General features: G+C 30.0%; 1 long non-coding RNA gene across 1 annotated transcript; it reads left to right on the top strand.

The window, feature by feature from the left end:
* The first annotated feature begins 562 nt into the window (after positions 1–562).
* Positions 563–3,969, top strand: LOC131601312 (uncharacterized). Its single transcript, XR_009283615.1, has 6 exons — positions 563–928; positions 1,402–1,450; positions 1,854–1,976; positions 2,361–2,450; positions 2,919–3,032; positions 3,711–3,969. It is a non-coding gene; the product is annotated as an uncharacterized LOC131601312 (long non-coding RNA).
* Positions 3,970–11,265: the final 7,296 nt, after the last annotated feature.

Genomic DNA, 11,265 nt, shown 5'->3' with positions numbered 1-11,265 from the left:
TATTTTTGGATTTTAATATATATAAAAAAAGTAAGGGAAACTAAAATGGGTTGTCAAAATAAATAAACATGGAGCATGCAAAAATCAAGTGTTAGAGGTCCAAAAGATAAATGGCCCAATATCAATGAGGCAATCCAAATATACCAGCCAGGGGAGGTAAATCGATGTAGAATATGGGTGTAAAGAGAAAATCAGATTGGGCCGGTCCACAGAAAGCCCAACAACAAACCAAATAAAAAATAATATCAGTAGGGGGTGTAGCGTGGAACTAGTAGGATGCAGCATGGAAAACAATTTGGGCTATAAGAAACTGGCCCATAGTCAAATATGTCTACTATCTACCCAATACTAAGAAATTGCCCAAACTACCCATTTTGCCCTTCACTAATAATTTTTTTACCCATACAAAAGGTTATTCATGTAATTAACAAAATAAAAAACAAAACATGCCAAATGTTGTGTTCTCATTGGTCGGTTTTTTTATTTGTTAACTTGCATTAACCTTTTCCTTCATTCTCTCTCTGGCAGACAATCTTTCCCTTTTCTCTCTCTCTCTCTCTCTCTCTCTCTCTCTCTCTCTCTCTCTCTCTCTCTCTCTCTCTCTCTCTCTCTCTCTCTCTCTTCCGTTTTGCCTCAAACCCTAACACTACTCCTCCATTTTTTCAATCTCTCGATCTGTTTTCTGCCGTCTCCCTTTACCCTCCAACCTTAACATTCCACAACCACCTTGCTCCATCATCTTCTTCCAAGAAACATTCCATACAAACCCTACGTTTTCTCTCTCTCTCTTGCAGAAACCTTTCCTTTCTCTTAGAAGAAGATGAAGAATCATGTGAAGATGTTGTCGATAAAGGTTGTTTTAAAGAAGAAGCACATGAAGTTCAAACTTCATGACCTTCAGATTCTGAATCTGAATCTAATTCTTCAAGTAAGACTCTTTCAACTTAAACCTTTCATTCTCCATAGTTTTTTTTTTTTTAAATCAATGTTTGTTTTTAAAATCTGAATCTCATCGCTTTTGTTTTTGATTTTTTGATAACAAATGCTTTCAATGTCTATTTCATGTGATTTGCCATAGCATTCTGTTATTTTCAGGATGATTTTAGTCTTATAGTTTTCAACACTGTAGGTTTATATTTATGTCGTTTTAGTTTTTTAATGTATGTTCAAGTCGAACGCTATGGTCTTCGAGTAAAACGTGACTATATTTTTTTTGTAAGATTACAATACTATTTCATATTTGAGTTTATTAAAGTATTGGTATGTTGTATGTTAATGAAACTTATGGTCTTTGCGTATTGGTATGCTGTATTGGTGGCTTGACTCTCTTTATAGCTTGGTTGGTTGATTCTGGTTGTACCACAATTGATGTAACTATTTTGGTGTTTCTTTTTCCTATAGCTCTTTCGATGTACTTGAAGAAAAAATGCTTAAAGGATGGAAATTGCAGGTAATATACATTAAACCGACTGATATACGTTAAACTGTCTCTCTGGAAGTTATAATTCTTAACCTTTTGATGTTATCATCAATTTATCCCAATTGATTATGTCATTAATTTTTGGTTTTTACAGTTACTTCCTTTATTAGCTTCAGGATGTTAGTGATTTTATATTACAGATCAATGCAAACATATTCTTGATACATATCAATTTGTTTTTAACGTTTTCTGCATGTTGTTTTTTGTAAATCAGTGAAAAGGTCATGCCTTTTCTGCAAATCTGACTTTTGGGATATGATGTGTTCATCTTGCAAAATTTGATGTTTTGCTACATTTTTTTTGTAAATCAGTGAAAATGTTTCTTGGATGTTTGTGTTGCTTATGTTAGAGCTATGGTTTTGAGATATTGCAGGTTCAAAAAGTGATGGGATTAGAGGAAGAGTTTGGGCTCAAATATTGAGGATGATAACTCTGAAAAACATCACAACCATTCAAGAAGTAGCTGAATTGATAGAGAAGTTGATTTGATGTAGAGGTTAAACCCAGTTGTATTAGTCACTCAATTCTGGTTTAGTGTTTTGGTTCATCTTGCATTTGCATTTGATTTCGAATCAAGTGTTTTGTTTCGATATTGGTTTGCGTTGCAGTTCATTTTGTGATGAGTTGTTCTGTTGACCTCTATGTTTCATTATTTTCGTTGTTCACCATTTTTATCCGGTACATGTCAATGTTTATGTCTTTGATACTTCAGCAGTTTTGAATCCTTTTATGGAAGTTGGGCAGTTTTTTAGAAGCGATTTTGTGCCAATGTTTATGTCTTTGATACTTCAACATTTTGATTTGCATTGTTTCCGCTTGCTTATTGGCTGCTTATTTGTTCCTGTCTTTTCTAATTATTTTTGAATTGGATAATTTACAGGGAATTCCCATGGCTTCTCTTTGCGATTTCAGCAAGGGATGATTTGTTGGAGTTCTCAGCGTTTTAGATTTTATGTTCATTTTAAGAGAGGTATGTAAGTTTTTTTCTATTTACTTCTTCTGTTGAAAAGTTTTTTAAATCAAAGCTCTTGCTATAATGGCTTTTGTAAATTTCAAGTGGCTCAAAGGCTAATATAACTACTGATGGCGGATAAAAAAGAACAACTCATCATTACATGGCTATACCAAAGCATTTCATTTATGGTTACTAGCCATTGATTATGAATATGATAAATCTGTAAATAACCACTACAGAACATGATTTCTTTGGCCCTGTCTTCCTTGATTTCTTTAAGATGTATGAGTCTTATGTTTTTTTTCCTCCGCCGCGGTTACTTTGTTGAAACATGAGATTGATATGTTACAAAGCAGAAGCATGACAAAGATTTTCCAAGTTTAATGAGATTTGTTTATGGATATTGTTTTATGATTTCATTGTGTTTGTTGATTTGATGTTCAGAAAATATTGATGCTGGTTTTGAATGGTTTACCATTGCAGTTTGTGTGGAACAACTGTAACATCATAAACACCGTCACGGGTTGATGAAGAAGCACATTAATTTTGTTATCTGCGATGCATACACACAAGTGTTTGGAGAACTTCACATTTGAAGTGAGTAGTGTGTTTAGTGTATACTAAGTTTGGATATCAGTTATATTTTGATTTTTATAATACTTATTGGATGTGTTTACTCACATTTGAAGTGTTCATGTTTTGAACTCTAGATGAATATATGGCATATGCATTTTATGGAAGAGAGACCGAAAATTCACTGTGTCTTTTCTAAGGGTTGATTTTTATTTGTCCTCTTGATTTTCTTATATGCCATCTTTAAATATTACTAATGATAGTAGTTTCTTTTCAATCTTATGAGTCACAAGAGTCAACATTCATACAGAATAGAAATCAAAATTAAGAAATAGAATGACAACTTTTTAAATAAAAAGGGCGTAAAATCAAAGAGATTTCATTTTTAATTTTTTTTAATATTGAAAATTTTGCTTATCTAAATTGGTTAGCTACAGTTGAGATGAAATATAATTAAAGAGATATGGAGAATCTCATAGCTACTAAATTTGGTATTTGATCAATTTTGTAATTTGTAATGCCACTCCTAATGGTATTGATTGTTCACTGATATGGGTTTATTGCCACTGATTGTTCATTACTATTATTTTTTGCTTGTGTTATAATGGTATTGATATGAGTTTATTGGTACTGATTGCTAATGTTATTATTATTATTTATTGGTTTAATGCTCTTACTGCCATTATTTTTGGTTCGTTGCAGATAAACTCACATTGTATACAATGCATACTTGAAGCAAGGGATATGGAAAATGCTCACCAAGTGGGATGGAGAACATGACATTTAAGATTACATGAAAAAGCTCATTTTAGTGTTGACAAATTATTAACTATTGATGTTCAATGTTTTTTTGGAAATTCAGTTCATTAGCTGCAGTTCCATATATGCACTGCTTCTTTTACGCAATGTGTAGTAGTCCTATTTAGAAATATTTATAAACATCGTGAAATCACAACTTTAATTTAATTTTATCTTTTTTTTTGTCAAACTTTAACCAAAAAACTCACAAGTGTAAAATATTTATAAACATCATGAAATCATTCCATTAAAGTTCGTTAAATATAATAAAATCAAATTAACTAATAATAAATATTCTGTTTTTGAAATAATAATCATTTTTAAAAATGGTAATCATGAAAGGATATTAAAATATATTTTTGGAAGTAAGTTGATTGATATAATGATTATTGCATTGCATATTTGCAATATACTATATTCAAATATAGTCTACAAGTGATAATAATGAACAAAATTGTTTGTAAGTTCACTAATTCGATTTGTTTTAACCAATTATTAAATTTAAAATTGGCTACATATTAACTCAATATATAATTAATAAAATATACATATAAAAATTATTATTTAAGTACTTTATTTCTTATTTCCATTTTATTATTTATTTTGAAATAAAGTAGTCACTAATTTAGAATAGACGTTTTTGCATTTTTTTATATAGTCTAAATTTATATAGAATAAATTTATTTTATTCATTTAATTTTTATCAAACCATGTAATTTAGTGCTTCAATCTAACAAATAATTTATCATTTACACAAAAGTGCACTTAAGTTTAAATTTGAATAAAATTAATAGAGTAATGCTATTTAGTACGAAGGAAATTGGAGAAGAAATGCAAGAATGTCCACATGTCACTATATTATAGGGAAGTTTTTAATTTATTTTTAATTTAATTTCCTTTTTAATAGGAATCATGGGGTGGTGGTGATAATGAATGGTTGAGATTTATTCTTGCCTTTCTTGTTTTTATGTTTTCTTAACAATTAGCATTTTCCAAATTAATAATTTATTTATTTCACGGGTCACTGTCAATACAATCCTTATTTTAATTTATATAATCATTAATAAATATTAATAAAATTGATATTTTTTTCATGTATAAATAATTTACATAACCATTTTTTAAAATCACAGTGACATTTACACATATTATTCATATTATTTAAAATAAACTATATCAAATATTCGAATACCCGTGCGGCAGCACGGGTCTCTTACTAGTTAAAGATTGAAAATAGACCCTAAACAAAAAGAAGGGATCCGCCCCATTCTTCAGTAACCCTATTCATCCTTTCAAACCAAACACTCCTTACTTCTCTCAACTCTATGAATCGAAGCCGTAACAACAATTGTGTTAAAAGTGAGGAGTGATGAACATGATTATTTGATCTACAGGTGAATTTCTGGGTTGATTCGGGATACCGAATAAACACGTTGATGTGTCGATCTGCAATCTGAAACAAACAATAAATTTCTTTCTTTTGTTACGATCATTTTTCTGTACAATCATTTTTTGAATTCTTTCTGTATTTGGTGCCTGTTAGTGTCAAGTGAAAAGAAGTTACTGTGTCAAATATATAAACAATGTTGAGTTCATGGAATAATTTTTGCTGGTTTAAAACAAGGTCATATAATTTATATGAAAATAAATTTACAATATAAGCAAAATAGTGGTTAGTGTTATATTGTATGGTGTTTGAAGGTTATGGGGTATGTTACATAAAATCGATGGGTTAAAATTGATATAAGAATTGAAAATTAATAATATCTTAACAAACAATCGGTAACCATTAGTACAATAAACTTTCAAACAAAAATTATACTGATTAAAATTAAAGAACCATTACCAATCGTTAGTTGGTCCAGTAGTGATTGGCGCTGGACTTGGTAGGGAGAACCACGGTTCGATCCCCCGCAACTGCGATCGGGAGGAGACTTGACCCACTTGATGCCAGAGCTGTTCCCCCGAACCGGACTAAACCGGTGGTTATAAACCAAAAAAAAAAAAAATTAAAGAACCATCAGATAATCATCATATGGATAAAAGGAATTAAAATTAAAGGGGGTCTCATATAAAAATCATCGGCCAAGAACATTGTAAAAAAATCATTTAAAAGAAAGGGAGAGGCCTCAGATCAGGTGTCATCATTGGCCAAAATAGTTTTGAAAAAGATTGACTTTGGAAAAAAATTTGAAATAAGTATGAGAACTAAGAATTGGTGGATAGAGGAAGTTTAGAAGATTGTTAGTGATTGGTGATGCAAGACTTTCATTTTTACCAACTGTGCTATGTTATTTATTTGAAATAAAAATTTAATTGAAAGTCTATGAAGCATAGGCAAGCATTTTTCTATTTATTAAAATATAACAATTTAAGAGTAAACTATTATATTTTAAAATAGACTTTAAATTGAATATTTATAAAAATAGGTTATCAATGTAAATGAACCCTAAATTTTTATAAAACCCAATTTTTGAAATTGTTTTAAATTTTTGAAAAATGTGGGCAAATTTTGGGGTACAACAACATCCATATATGACATCTGAGTTCTGTCTTACCAGAATTTCAATGTTGGGGCAACATAACAGCGTGCGATGAATTCTATCTTTAATGACTTCATAGAAACCTTTATGCAGGTTTATATAGATGATGTAGTAATAAAGTCTATATCAGACGAGGATCATCTTACCCATCTCAGCCAATTATTCGAAAGAATGAGGAAACATGGCTTGAAGATGAACCCTCTCAAGTGTGCATTCTTTGTGCAGGCAGGAGATTTTCTGGGCTTTATGGTCCATAAAAAGGGGATAGAGATCAATCGAAATAAATTGAAGGCCATCATGGAGACCAAGGCGCCATCAACTAAGAAGGAATTGCAATCTTTGCTAGGGAAGATAAATTTCATGAGAAGGTTCATTTCAAATTTAAGTGGTCTTACACAAGCCTTCTCTCCCCTTCTACGTCTGAAATAAGGGAAATTCGATTGGAATAATGAACATCAACAGGCATTCGACAAGATCAAGCAATATCAAACGAATCCGCCTATCTTGTCCCCTCCATGTGCAAAGAAGCCAATGAAATTATATATATCAACTTCTGACACTACTATAGGTAGCATGTTAGCACAGGAAAATGAAGATGGCATCGAAAGAGCCATATATTATCTTAGTAGGGTTTTAAATAATGCAAAGACCCGATACACTCCCATAGAAAAGTTGTGTCTTTGCCTACATTTCTCTTGTACTAAACTCAAGTATTATATAAAATCTATTGATTTATATGTATCTTCGCATTTTGATGTTATAAAATATATGTTATCAAAGCCAATAATGCATAGTCGAATTCGTAAATGGGCGCTTTCCCTAACTAAGTATTCTTTGGCCTTTATGCCTTTGAAAGCTACGAAAGGGCAAATTGTCTCAGACTTTATAGTAGACCACGCAGTGGTCGAACACTCCCAGTTTTATGTGGAGATGAAACTTTGGAGATTGTTCTTCGACGGTTCTACCCATAAAGAAGGTAGTGGAGTTGGAATCTTACTAATTTCTCCTGATGGAATTCCAACAAAACTCAAGTACAAAATCGAAGGTCTCCCTTGCTCGAATAATGAAGCAGAGTACGAAGCCCTTATTGCAGGACTTGAAGCTTTGTTGGAATTGGGGGCAACTAATGTCGAAATTAAAGGAGATTCAGAGTTAGTAGTTAAGCAATTGACTAGAGAATACAAATGCATAGAAGAAAATTTGATAATGTATTTCGTCATTGCAAACAGACTACTCAAAAAATTCGAATATGTGAACATAAAACATGTTCCAAGAATGAAAAATCAAGAGGCTAATGATTTAGCACAAATAGCTTCAGGATATAGAATTTCAAAGGAGAAGTTAGAGGAACTTGTCAAAGTAAGAGGGAAAGCAATGGCCACCAAGTTGTCTCCGACAGACCTAGAAGGGCTTTGGATAATATGCATAAGGATTTTCCTTATGCACATTGCATAAGCCTACATAAGCCATTGGATCATGTTTTTAATCCAGTATTGAGTATTGAGTATTGAGTATTGAGTATTGAGTGGTGAGTATTAAGTAATAACAATTGATGTCTAGAATTTGATCCAATGATCCAAGGGTCCATAATAATCTATGCACGGTGCATAGATTTTTATCTATGCACGGTAACTGCACCCGACCTAGAAGGCAACCACTTAGGATATGCTAATGAAGAGGAATTTTAGGTATTAGCCATTCATACTTTAGTATATACATACTAGTAAGAGACCCGTGTTGTCGCACGGGTATTCAAATATTTGATGTAGTATAATTTAAATAATGGAATTAATATACATAATTGTCATTCTGAACAATTTTATTAATAATTATGTAAGTTATTTATACATAAAAAAATATCAATTTTAAATGAATAATAACTTCATAATATTATAAGAAGAAGGTAATCCATATGTATGATCCAATAATGATGATACACTGGGACAACAACATTAAGATAATTAAGATAATGACCTGTGAGATAAATAAAGATAATAATTGATTAAAAATAAGAAAAATTGAAAATAAACTATTATTAAAATAATGAACTATTATGAAGCAATATATGATCCAATAATGATGATACACTGGCACAACAACATTAAGATAATTAAGATAATGACCCGTGAGATAAATTAAAATAATGATTGATTAAAAATAAGAAAAATTGAAAATAAACTATTATTAAAATAATGAACTATTATGAAGCAAAAACAATATATGATCTAAGTAGGTTATAAAAGGAAATAAAAAGAGATATAAAAGAAAATAAAAAGTGTGTGTGAACCTTATTCTATCAGCGCTATATGACATTGTAGATGAATGGCCAAATACATGATACACTAAATTACTAATTTTTGGTACAGTTTTACTGTATAAATGTAAAAGCAACACTATATAGAGCTAGTGTAGGTTATATATATATATATATATATATATATATATATATATATATATATATATATATATATATATATATATATATATATATATATATATATATATATATATATATATATATATATATATATATATATATATATATATATATATATTCAAATCCAAACATTTGATATCAACAATTTTACTATAAATGTTAAAAGTTTTTTTCTCCATTAAAGTGCATTAAAATGAATTAATAGCAAAGATACTATAGATGTAAACGATTTTTTCTCCATTAAAACGCATAAATTGAATTACTAACAAATACTTTAGAGATAAAATATATTTAATTTACGAGAAATGCTAATTTATGTTTAAAAAACAAAAATTAAGCATTAAATATATAAAATATTTAAGAAACAAATGAATACAATGTATTTATTTTAATTAAAGTTAAATTATAGAGAAACATAAAGTTAAATTATAGAGAAATACAAAAACATCCCGATAAGAGATTGTTTAATTTCAAAATAAATAGTAAAATAGAGATGAAAAAAATTTAACTTTAAATTTAATAATTCATTATGTCACACAAATTTAGTAATTAATTATATCACACCAAATTATTAAACTTCACACATTTCTGCCATCTTAAAGTGTATTAAATTCAATTACTAACAAAGCTTTTAAAAAATAAATAAATTACTAACATTCAAATTGAATTATAAACATTCAAAATATATATTATTTCCAAATGGTGGGAAATAAATAGACAACATGTAATCAATTTGTATTTGCTAAACTTGAGGTAAATTTATACACAAGAGACATTGCAGCAGAATCATCTTTTCATTGTTTTTAATAATACACTCAAATTTGACCCATGTTTTTAATAATACACTCAAATCTGACCCATTTGCTTGACCTGTAAATAAGACATGAGTTGAGTTAGTAAACATATCACAGTAAAGTCATTGATATGTGGTTTGAAATTAGGGATGTCAATGGGGCGGGGCGGGGCCGGGGGATACATTCCCATCATAATCCCCGCTATCGAATCTATTCCCCATCGCCGCTTCGGGTCCCCGCTACGGGGGGATTTTGTCCCCCATCCCCGTCCCCGCGGGTCCCCACGGATCCCCATGCCGAGATTCATAGACATGATTATTATTTTTTTAAACCAAATTAACAGTAAAAGCTTCAAAAAGTAACCACAAAAAATTTATAAATTATTCCTTTACGATAAATAATATTGTTTTAACAATATTTAATCTATAATATTAAGTGTCATGACCACCAAAATTTCAAACTTAAAATAAACTTGAAATAATCATTTAGATCTCACTCTTTTATATATTTTAAATTTGTGTATAACATTAATTGTATGAAATGACAAATAGACTTACATAATAATTTAAAATTATATATAAAATAAATTAAGGACATTTGGCTATTTTATGCGGGGCGGGGACTCCACGGGGCGGAGGATATTTACGCCACCCCCGTCCCCGAAGTCCTTCTAGGAGACTTTGTTCCCCATCCCCGTCCCCGCGAGGGGAAAATTCCCCGTCTTTGGGGCCCCAAATGGGGAATCCCCACGGGATCCCCGCTAATGGAGGCAAGTTGACATCCCTATTTGAAATCAGTATTAACTGTCATATTATTTTATTTTAATATGATCATTTTTACCATTTTTAGAAAGTTATTCATGACAGAAAATGCAATTGGTCCTAAAAGAACAAAAAATAATTATACTTAAGAAATTGATAGCACCTAACATTCAAGACTAAAAAGTGAAGCAAACTTTCAAGCTAATAATGTCTTCTTTACATAATATATAATTAATTAATTAAATGCAAGACCATACAAAGCAGAATGTTCACAAAATAATCTAGCCTCATAAAAGATCAGATGAAATACAACATTAATTGCACCTACATCTAAGCTCTAGCACCACAATAATTTATGTTAATAACTTAATTTAAAAATATCTAATAGACAGAGAGAAAGAGGGAAACAGTAGGAATTCAAAATTCAAAAGCTAGCAACATAAGAAATATCTATTATGTTTTAAATGAGCAAGAAAAATAATTGCAAAAATATTTATCATTCACAAGTCACTTTTTATTAAAATTAAAAATAAATAATTTCAAATGAAAAGCCTTTATGAAAATATATGAACCCAAATCAAATATTTCTACATTAATGTTCATCACTTTTAAATGTACATCACCTGAATAGCTGTCTTATGCTAATATCATTTCTTGCAATCATCATCTTTTTCTCCCACTTAATATTCATGAATTCATTGGGTCCTTCCTAAATGCAGATCTGTAACAGATGAAATTAAATAAATAGAGAAAGAGAGAAAGATCAGAAATTTAATTTAAAGCCATCGATTACATTTGAAATTGGCAAGAAAAATTATGAAAATTCATTAAAATCTATAAATCCAAATCCAATGTTTCTACATTAAGCCTATAAATTTTCTAGCAGCAAGCACTCTTTTATAAACAGTAAAAAACATACCTTTT

The sequence above is a fragment of the Vicia villosa genome, linkage group LG5 (genome assembly GCF_029867415.1).
Source record: "Vicia villosa cultivar HV-30 ecotype Madison, WI linkage group LG5, Vvil1.0, whole genome shotgun sequence".
NCBI lineage: Eukaryota > Viridiplantae > Streptophyta > Magnoliopsida > Fabales > Fabaceae > Vicia > Vicia villosa.
Note: the sequence above shows the minus strand (reverse complement) of the source record. Positions and strands in the feature narration are given on the sequence as shown.